At 43.0% G+C, this 11,346-nt stretch overlaps 1 long non-coding RNA gene across 1 annotated transcript in view; it reads right to left on the bottom strand.

Moving 5' to 3' along the window:
* The window catches only part of LOC310898175, a 15,309-nt gene extending 4,167 nt beyond the window's left edge, over window positions 1-11,142 (bottom strand). The window contains exons 1-2 of the long non-coding RNA XR_014583030.1: window positions 11,040-11,142; window positions 16-10,379 (exon numbers count right to left, since the gene is read on the bottom strand). This is a non-coding gene — a long non-coding RNA (uncharacterized lncRNA). The remainder of the gene's footprint in view (window positions 1-15; window positions 10,380-11,039) is intronic.
* Between the last annotated feature and the right edge of the window lie 204 nt (window positions 11,143-11,346).

Raw genomic sequence — 11,346 nt, 5'->3', positions numbered from 1 at the left:
TCCTGCCTTGTTGACCTCTTCCTGTTGCTTTATTAGCTGCCTGCTCACAGCTTCTCTGTGCTTCCTTGCAGAACACGGTACCACCCATTTCCTTCCTTCCCAAATGGGGCCTGTATATGGGCCTCAGAAACAATGGACGGAGGCAGCACTTTGGTGCTCAGAAAGCTTGAAAGGAGCGCACCCAGGCAGGGCAAGTTCAGGCTTCGTTTCTTTGTGTGCATATACATAGCCCTTTTCCCAATTGTTTCCCGAAAGCTGGTTTGTTCAGCGCCCTATAGATAACCATAGCATAATGCTTGCTTTGTACTTACAGTAGTTACGACCTGATGAATGTAGGACTGCTTCGACTTGCTGAAGACTACCAGAAACAACGAGAGGGGAGCTTAGGGCCCATGGAGGGAGCTGGGGAGGGGAGGTCAGGGGGTGCTGTGGTTCTGGTCAGGCTTCTCTAGTCCAAACAGGGACCTTACAATGTACAAAGCTCTGGTGTGTAATTAAAAGGGTCTAGTCTGATTCTTAAAAAAAATAATTATATATGTATATATATTTATGCTGCTTTTAATCATGTTTGACCAATATACGTTCTCTCTAGAAAAGCATGTTTCTTCCCAAATTAGTGTTGGAGAACTTGTGCTGTTACAGACCCGTACAGGACTGCAGTTCCCTCATTGCAGGTACCGCAGCGTTTGCTTGGCTGGGGGGGTCTCCGCTCTCACACTGGCACCGCAGGTGGTCGGCCCTGCAGAGGGGTGGGCAGTGGTGCTCAGTTGGGGTGAAGCTTTCTGCTTGGGTCTTTTTCCCTCTCTTTGCTGGACCTGGCACGTGACAGGCTTATTTAATGCTTCTGAAGTCTTCTCATATCTCCTGCAGTTCCTTGTATCTCCTGCAGTTCCTTGGAGGCTGTTTCTAGTTCCTGGATGTATAAGCCTGCCCACCTGCTGGGGTTAAGGAGCCAATGGGATACATCCTCCTCTTCTTGTGGCATATAAGCGGGATGTAATGTGCCAATTGCAGTCAGTTGGAGCAGCTTGCAAATCCTAATAGCTACTGAATAGCTGAATGAGTGTCTTTGGGTATTTAGTATTGCACATTTCCATTTCCTTTAGGAGATTGGGCTAAGGCTTGCAAACATCAGCAAGTGTCCTGTAAAGCAATATTGCAGCCTATTTTAATTTCATTTCCCCAGGTATCTCTGGCAGGCATTCGAAGTTATGTCTGCAGTTCCCTTCACATTACCTTTGCATTAGGCACATGAAAATGTCCTCACTGGTGGGCAAGGCTCCGTTAAAGACTTATTTTTATATCTGGTTGGCACCTTGAGGACAAATATTTTCAAAATCTCTCTCCACGTGCAGAGTGTAGTTACTCTCTTTATTCAGTCAGTTGATATCACCTGTAATTATCACTAACTGGGATGGGTTGGCTTAGTGTTTGCTTAAATTGCTTGGATCTGATGCAGACACTGCTTTGGTGTCTTTACAACTGCTGGCCTGGGGTTAAGTGCCTGATTGCAGCAATTTTGCCTTTGTTTTCCAGGATTGGTTTTTGTCTTTGAGGGCAATGAGTTCTTCCTGATGCAGGTGTTGTGCACTCCATCTTTTTAAATCTTTTCAGACCTCTGAGCTGCTGGGGTGTCATGGTACGTTGTTTGGGTTTTGATTTTATTTTTTTCTCAGCTATTATATGAATCATTTGTCAGGTTTGGGGTCATTGGGGTTTCTGAATTTGCATGGTCTAACTGAAATCAGGAGTACGTGTTGTAGTACCTGCAGTGTCAGCCTTTTTTTTCTTCTTGGTTGTGAATTTGTCCTTGGTTGTAAAGTTGCCCTGATGAGTGTGTCCTTGTAATTTTAATAGCTTTGGTTGAAATTTCATTTTCTTTTGCCTGCTGTTGAAGAAATCAGCACAGCTGAATGCATTTGCTGCCAGCTGTTGTGTTGGTATTCTGTTCCTCTGCATCTGGTGGTAGTCCAAGTGTCACAAACATTTTTCCCACCCTGTTTTGAAGCAAGCTAATGCTATATGCACACTATACACTCAACACATAAATGGGCTTATCTTGGGCATGCTCTCATTTGCAATAGTCAGTGTCTTCTGGCCAACAAGCAGGATATTTTCCCTTGAAGATGCTTCTCAGCATGTAGGCAAATGGATATGAAATAAATTGTTGATTTTTTTTTTCCCCTGTATCCTGAGAAGTCCTGGCTTGTACAGTTATAATTCCTCATACAGTTCACAGGTGCCTGAATAACTTACTGTTGCTCATGGCAGCTGGTCCTATGCTTTCTTTAGTCCCTATTTGCAGTCTTTGCAACATGGAGAATGCATAACTGCATGTTGCTGGCATTCTCTGGGCTTCACATCATGGAAAGGAGAAATGTGCTCATTTGTAATCAATAGAACAATGATCATGCTGTGTTTTTTAGCAAGATTTATGTAAGAAAAGGTTATAGACAGTCCATTCAGTTCAGTGATCTACCTTTATTTCGCCCCCTCCCTGATGTTGCGGCTATATTACCCGGTGTTTCAAGACTGTTTCATTAAGATGCAGACCTGAGTTGTATTTCATTCTAGTGAGCATTCCCAAGGACTACGTGACTCGCTATCTACTTTTCCCAGAGCAGAAAGCTCCAGTTGAACTCACCCCGCAGCAATTGGCGCTCTGTAAGTGAGAGGGTCTTGCCCTCAGCCCCCGTGGGCATTTATGAAGGTTTTCTCTCGACGTGGGTCACCAGCAAACAGCATCGTGCTTGAAAGCATGAGCTTTTAAGGATTTCCGATGCCCTGAAAGTGCACGTAAATAAAAGGCGGAGGAAGAAGGCAAATTGCTGGCCTGCTGAAAGCAGTCGTGTCCCCCCTGCCTGCCGAGCGAGCTGCTTGACAGTGGTTCAGCTTCCCATGGCACGAGGGGCTGTGGGCTCTCTCATGGGCTGTCCCATTTCCAGCACGTCGCGAATCCCTGCCAGTTCTGTGTCCTTGCTGAGGACAAGGGCACGGAGCTCATTTAGCCCAGTGATCAGTGGTGATCTTTGTGATTATTCATCTAGGTTCACCACATAAATTGCTGTTGCTACTGTTTGGGGCTCGTAGGTTAATGTTTTATATGTTATTTTACTGCTTTCCTTCTCCCTTCAGCTGTAGTTCTTAGGATCTTTGTGAATTTAGCCCGTACCAATATTTAATATGAGCTGTTGCTGCATCGTGTCAGCACAAGCTGCCCTTCAGTCCCCTCCCCACTTCACTTTCACTTACCACATCTAACCTGGGTGCTTAATTTAGACTGAAAGCCCTCTGAGAAAGGCAATATGCATTTGTAAAATAATATCAGCGGATAACTTTTATTTATTTTCCTAACAAAGATGACTTTTTTCTTTCTGGAAGTGTGGTCTGCATTGCCAAGGTTTAAAACATAAATTATTAAATTAAAGATACACACTTAAACAGTTAAACCCAGAACAAAACAAAAACCACTGCTTGCTCAGTGAAGGTCACCTTCTTTCACCTGAAATATTATTTTGTAAATGAAATGTGCTGGGATTTTAGAAACATGGAATTGGCCAGATGTACGCAATCAATACCTTTCACAAATCTGCTAAAAATATGTACTTAATAGAATGCTGCATGCTGATGACATAGCAGTTATTCCTGTTACAATAAATTGCGCTTTTGAAGACGAATGTTCAGCTAAATTTTTTGACCTCTTACCCCACCTTATACTTAGGGAAGAAAAATAGTGACGGAATGACTGTGACTTGTGTTGTTACAGTGGTCTGGAGAGCGTGTACAGATATAATACTCATTTCAATCTTCACCTTTTACCTGTTACAAGCAATGACTTTAGCACTTCCAGCTTCTCATTACCAAATGGCATGTTTCATCTCAAGGAGATGGGTGTACAAGGAAAGTAATTAGCCCAAGGCACAGGGTGGACATCATGCAGACCTCACCTTCTCTCAGTAATCTGGGTACGTTCGTGTTCTGGCCAAACCACAAACGCGCAGACCACAGAGAGTACACACAAAAAAATTTCGAATGCACTTAGTTTTCGCAAGAAGGTGTGGCAGTAATTCTTTCACCAGTAGTGTTACAAGTGTCAATCAGGTAAGATCAGATGTCTTTTTTTGCTATAAATTAGTGATAAAAATAATCCCAAACTAATATACAGAACAAAGTACAATTCAGGGAACAGGGTATAAAAATGATGAGAAAATTGCTCCTTAAATTGTGTCATGGGAAGTAACACCACGAGAACAGTTCTGGAACTTTGTGCTTTAAAATCAGAATTCCTGTGTTCGTAAAGATCAAGTTTGTTTATAGGTTGACAGGGTGATTCTGTCTGCTGATCATTACTTTGAGCCCTTTTAAGGTCTTGCTGAGCTAATATTACTTACTACCTAAGAGGCAGTGATTATAAACCATCTGTGTCTACGGCATTTACAGATGGGCAGAGTGCAGGGGCAACAAAAACAAAAAACACTTAATTTAATTTCTACAACATTTGCAGCTGAAGGGCTTGGCACCTTGTTTCTGTCACCCAGCTCTTGCAGGGAGAGGTGGAGAAGTCAAAGCCCAGAGGGTAATGCTGTTTCCAGTGATCTAGGAGGGAAGGCTGAGGGCTGCGTCTTCGTGTCTGCTAGAGACATCGTGTGCTGATTCTGCGGTATTGCACGTCTTCTGGGGGTGCCTAAAAAGCACATTTTGTGATTTCTGTTTGTGGAAGTGTTGAAGTGTTGCATGTCTCTCATTCCTCGCCACCCAACCCCCCCCCCACAAAAAAAAAAAAAAAAAGATAAAAAGATCCTTCTTTTCCTTCTAATGATGCTGCTGGAAGATACTTTCATTTTTATAGCAATATTTTCCTAAGGAAAATTGAATTTCATCCTTCACCAGTGTAGGAACATGGCTAGAAGAAGAGTAGGCATTCTAGAAAAGTGTGTTATCCACACATGGATAACAAAAACCTCCTGTATTGCAATGAGATGTTGAAATTGTATTTTTTCCTTGTGTATGGATTTTAGTTAAAATAGAAATATAAAAAATGTGGTGATCTTAGGCCAGACCTGAGTTGTTGGCAATGGTTATCACATCCATGGAGAATGGAAGAGATAAGGGCACACTACTCTAAGCTATAACCCTACTTAAGCTGTTACAAATGCAGTCTAACTTTTCAACATCTTTATTATTCCATTTTGAGCAGCCTGCTTTCAAGCCCACAGAAGCTCTGGGAGCATGTGTATCCTGTCTGTGCTTGGAGAATGTTACTCTGAAGACGAAGCTTGTGACCTGAGATGAGTGAAATTGCTTTCTGCAATGGTTTACAGAAAACTTGGGTGGGGGTGGACGGGATGTCCGAATCTTATTGCATCAAGAACGAGCTCCTTTCACAGGAAAATATAGCCACTAGCTAATAAGTAATCTCTGAAACTTATGTCTCTTTTCTGGAATGAAATATCGGTGTCTGCAAACTTATTTCAGTTACATTGACTTTCTGTCATAAATTCATTAATGTATAACTACAGGCCATACACAGTTTGAAATTTTTGGTTATGTTAAGGATCTGTTGGATGCTGTTGTTGCACCACTATCAAGAGAGACAACCTCAAAACGGGTCAGCAACTGAAAAGAAGTGTAGGAAACAAAATACTTGACTTTTTATCCTTGTTTCCTGCATGGACTTCTCTGAGATTTGAAGGCCAATATCTCCTACAATTTCTATGTGCCATAGGAGCACTAGTTACACATCACGGGGATGCTCTCAGATTTCAAAGAGGTGTGAGCTGTACGTGAGTGCAATATGGTGTAGCAAACTTTGGTTATTCAGGAATGAAGGGCCTGTCTCAAATGCATTATGAGGGTTATAGAAACTTATGGATTTGCTTCAGTAATAACGGGTTGCCTTCTGTGAAGCGTGCTATTTAGAAGCGTGTTTCAAGCTGCTTTATTATCATATCAGAACTGGAAAGCCAAAATCTGGGCACTGGAACTTTTTGGAAAAAACACGCACCAAATGCTGTGAGCCTTGTTTAGAAAAACAAAATGATGAAAGCTGACAGCAGGTGGCTGTTTTCAATGTGATTCCGCAACAAGTGTGGCGCTGAATGTTTCTTGGCGGTCAGCAGGCCATCTTGGATGAGAGCTGGTATGCAGACTTTTGGCAAACAGGCCAATGTTCCCACTAGCTTTGCTCCCAAGCTGGTGTTCCACTTGAGTACTCAGTCACTGCCTTTAGAAGAAAAAAACTTAATTTGCAAATACTTTCCAATGGTGGAAGACGCACAGTAACATCAACCTGGTAAGTGTTGCCAATAGCAAGGCAAAAAATACATTGCTCTGGAAGGGACCAGCAGCTATGGCTAAACAGGAAACTTCAAAATCTGACCAAAAAAAAAAAAAAAAGTAGCTGTAAAGATCTCAAGTGTAAATGCTGCTCAGCCAAATGGCTTATGCAATACCTAGAGAATTCAGCTAATGAAGGATTTAAAGAAAAACTTGCCTCACCAGATAATTAGAACTGCTTGCATTTACACTCAGTCGAACATAGATCTGCCTCCAAGTTTCTTCTTGACATTTGGAGTGTTGTTTCATAGCTATGCTTGCCAATTCCTTCTGAATGATGTTTAGCCTTGCCTGTGAGCATGTTTCTGTCTCCTAAAAGTATGCAGTACTTGCAAAGCATAGTTTGTCTAAGTGTACACAGAGTCACAGAATGGCTGGGGTTGGCTCAGACCTCTGGAGGCCACCTGGTCCAACCCCAGCTCACACAGGACCACCCAGAGCAGGGTGCCCAGGACCACATCCAAGCGGCTTTTGAAGATCTCCGAGGAGGAGACTCCACCACCTCTCTGGGCAGCCTCTGCCAGTGCTCCATCACCCACACAGTACAGACGTGCTGCATGGTGTTCAGAGGGAACCTCTTCCATTCCAGTTTGTGCCCAGTGCCTCTCGTTCTGGTGCTGGGCACCACTGAAAAGGGCCTGGCTCTGTCCTCTTTACAGCCACCTTTCAAGTATTTGTACACATGGATGAGATTCCCCTTGAGCTTTCTTTTCTCCAGTATGAAGAGTTCCAGATCAGCTTCAGCCTTTCCTGATAGGAGCTGCTCCAGTCCCAACACCGTCTTTGTGGCCCATCTCTCCTGTACTTGTGAGCTTGGAACTGGACACAGCACTCCAGGTATGGCCTCACCAGTGCTGAGCAGAGGGGAAGCATATCTTCCCTTGACTTGCTGGCAGCACTCCTCCTTGTGTAGTCCAGGACACCATTAGCTTTTTTTGCTGGATCATGCTGAAACTGATGTTCACCAGGACCCTCAGGTCCTTTTCTGCCAAGCTGCTTTCCAGCTGGGTACAGCATATACTGGTGCACGGGGTTGTTCCTCCCTAGGGGAAGGACTTTGCACTTCTCCTTTTTGAACTTCATGAGGTTCCTGTCAGCCAGTTTTGCAACCTGTTGAGGTCCCTCTGGATGGCACCATGACTCTCTCTCTGTCATTTCAGCCACTTCTTCGAGTTTTGTGTCATCAGCAAACCTGCTGAGGGTGCCCTCTGCCCATCATCTGGAACATTAATGAAGATGTTAAGCAGGATTGGAGCCAGTATTGACCCCTTGGGTACACCATTAATTACTGGTCTTCAACTGGACTTTTAACCACTGATTTCCGCCCCCTGATCCTGGCTGCTCAGCCAGTTTTCAGTGCACTCACATCCAGCTCATGCTCCAACAGTTTCTCTGTGAGGATCTTAAGGGAGACAATGTCAAAGGCCTTACTGAAGTCCAGGTGGACAGCATCCACTGCTCTCCCGTCATCTAGAAGTTCATCAAGAAGTTTGTCATAGAAGTTTATCAAGTTGATCAAGCTTGACTTCCCCTTGGTGAAGCCATGCTGACTACTCCTGATGACTTTTGTGTCCTTCACATGCCTGGAAATGGTTTCCAGGATTAACTGCTCCATCACCTTTCTTCCCAAGGATGGAGGGTGAGGCTGACTGGCCTGTGGTCACCTGGATCATCCTTCTTCCTGTTATTGAAAATAGGATTGACACGTGCTTTCCTCCAATCTTCAGGCACTTCTCCCAAATGGCATGATTGGTCAAAGATCATCAAAAGTGGCCTTGGAATGACATCTGCCAGCTTCCTCGGCACTTATGTCTGCATCCCATCAGGGCACATGCACTTATAAATGTCCAGTGTGCACAAGTATTCCCTAACCTGATCCTTTTCCACCAAGAATGTCTCCTTGTTCCAGATCTTTCACTTGTTTTTTTGAGACCTGGGGCTCCTGCAGACTGTTCTTGCTGGTAAACACCGAGGCAAAGCAGCCATTCAGTACGTCAGCCTTCCCTATCCTGTGTCCCCAGGGCCACCGCTTTATTCAGCCGTTCACGGCCCACATTTTCACATATTTGCATGTGTAATTAAACTCCTAAAAATGTTCACAGGCAATATTTTCAGAGGTTTTACCTTTGAAATAATTTACTGTATTAACATAAGGGCCTTGCCACAAGCGCTGTGTACAAGCAAAACTCTCTCTTCTGTTCATGTATTAGCATAAGGGCCTTATTACAAGTGAACCCATCTCTTCTGTTTCACAATCTGTTACATTATAATCATGCTCTACATGCTGTTATTGCTGTTGGGGATAGATCCAGCTGGTACTTATTATCTCAACAGATTCAGTGTATAATAGGAAACTTCATGTACTTGTATCAGTTGTCTATAACCTACTTTAAGAGTAGAAAAACAGCCTATTTAGTGGGATAGCCAACCTCTAAAAGAAAAGAATAAAAAATGTTCTGAGAAAATGAGGTTTATCTGGGTTTTTCTCCTCATTGGTATTCCTAGGATTTATTCAAGAATATTGTTTTTATACAAATTCTTTGTGTTGTGAACTGGTAATTATTCAAATATCCAAGGAATAGATTTGTGGAATAACATCAGCCAAGTTCAAGTGCCTTCAGTGCATGTTGTATGTCTCCATGTGCACAGCTTGTGATGTATGTGTGGAAGCTGAATGTGTGCAGCTGCAAATCTATGGATAGGTTTAAAAAAAGCTGCACTCTGTTTCAAAGTGGCATGCATCAGCAGGTTCACTTGCAAGCCTGAGAAAATTTCTGCCTTCAAGCAATATTTCTCATATTGTCATCATGTTAATGCTGGATAACGTAATAATACATTTTCAACCCTCAAATATGGTGTTAAATAAAAAAGAAACAGCTCTATTTTAAGAAAGTGTTTGTTTTTTTTTTTGAAGGCAAGTTTCACACATCCAAAATAGTGCTTAAAGCAGTGTGTTCTTTCTGCACAGAGGTATTAGATGTTTTAAATGGAAAATATTATTGAGTTTTTCTTTCATTAGCAGTATCATCTTTCTCTGACTCTGTTTCTCTCTGCTTCTTCCCCCTCCTTCCCTCCCACCTGCAATGTGCAGCTTCACAGTGGTTCTTAGGCCAATCCAAGCACCAGCTGCCTTGGAAATGGGCAGACCCATATCTGGCAAGATGTTCCCACTCCGTGTTAGCACAGACACGTGATATGCCAGACACAGAAACTGATACGGCTGGAAGCAACTTCAGGGAAAAAAATATCTGGATCTCTTTCCTATAATGAGTGGTGCTGCAGAAGAAGAGAAGGCAACACATGGCTAGGAAGGGGAATGGAGCAGAGCAGTGACCCCATTTTGGCAACCGAGGAGCTGGTCTTCACTTGCCCTTTAATTCCTTATCGTCGCAACTTTTGTTAGCTTTGTGTGATGCTGGCTGACTCCTTGGTTGCATGGAAATGTGCTTAACTTCACTGGTCCTGCCATCCTGTGCAGTTTTCTTCCTTGTCCCCATGTCCCCAGGCAGTCAGTGCAGCTAGCAGTCAGGTTTACAGGAGAGCACAGGATTCCCATCCGTACTACAGTCTGCTTGCTCCCGAGTCCTGTAAAATGCTGCTTTACGTGATGCCACACTCATGCTGCAGCTAAGCCACTTACTGCAATAGTCTTTTTTATAGATGATGTGACACTGCAAGTGGATCTTCAAAGAAGAGGGAGAGGAAAATTTAGTGCTGGAGGCTTCAGAAGATTAAAATGTGATGTTGACTTTCTCCATTTAGACATTTAATGCAAATTTGGTGAGATATGCTAAGAGTCAACCTCTTTTCCTTATGTTTCACTTGTGCTTTTTCCTTGTATTTTAGTTGTCCCTGTATGCACATGTGGCAGAAGATATTTGTGCTCTGTGTATGTGCTCAGCAAAATTTGTGCTCCGCTCATCTGTGGTTCCAATGGTGGTGTTTGTTCTAGGAGTAAACTGGAGCAGCGTTGTTGATAGAAGGACAAGTGGCTCAGCTTCCTTTCAGCGGAGGGGAATTCCTGATGCCGCTTACGTAAGTATCTGAAGGGGGTTAGCAAATGGCTAATAAGTGACTCTCAGCTCATTAAAATATGTTTCAGCACCAATGCAGATAGAGGGGGATGAACACACACTTCCATTTTTTTCTTCTCTCACTTTAGTTTCATCTTCACTTCTTATACTATTTTTCCTCATATTCCTCATACACAGAGGCCAAAGTTAATTACACCCCCCCCCCAAACAAACAAAAACCCAAAGCCAAACCACAGTGATTCCTGAGTCTATCACACACAGTTTTTGTCTAAATAAGGTTTTGTTTAAATTATGTGATCTGTGTATTAAAATGATCGGTTTTATCTTTAAACACAGGAAATGCATTGTAAAATACTTCTGTTTCTCCCTTGATTTACAGATACTGAGGTGTGCTGATCAGAAAGTGTAAGGACTGCTTTCAACTCTGAACCACTTAAAGCATAGTTCAGCTCTTAGTTTTGGGTAGCTAGTTTCACGATGGTTAACTTCACTTAAGCTCTCAACTTCTAGGAGTTACTCCCTGGGTTTCAAGAAGGTAAAGAATGTAGGCAAACACATCTCATATCATGTCAAACCCCCAAGTTTTATTCCTCAAAATATTTTGAGGTAATGCAAAGAATTGAGGCACAATCTAAGGAAATGGGGATTTGCAAAGAACATGCAGGTTACCTTTAGTGAATGCTTCAAGTGGATGTGAGAATGTTGGTGTTCAAGCTTGTTCATTGCTCTCCATCTCCATCAGACCTTCTAATCTTCTTGACATTGCAGCCTCCTGAAATGACAATTTTCACCCAAATGGGCACATTAACCAAATATACCAGTACAAATGAGTACTACTTATCTTTACTGAACAGTTTGTAGAGAGGGTCTGCCTAGGGCCTGCAATGCCCGGTAGGGTACAACAGCCATACCACCTACTTTTTGCCCCTAGTTTAGAAGATGTGCATTCGGGCAGACTCAGCAGGTACTGCTCTGT

The sequence above is a fragment of the Anser anser genome (genome assembly GCF_964211835.1).
Source record: "Anser anser genome assembly, chromosome: 4".
NCBI lineage: Eukaryota > Metazoa > Chordata > Aves > Anseriformes > Anatidae > Anser > Anser anser.
Note: the sequence above shows the minus strand (reverse complement) of the source record. Positions and strands in the feature narration are given on the sequence as shown.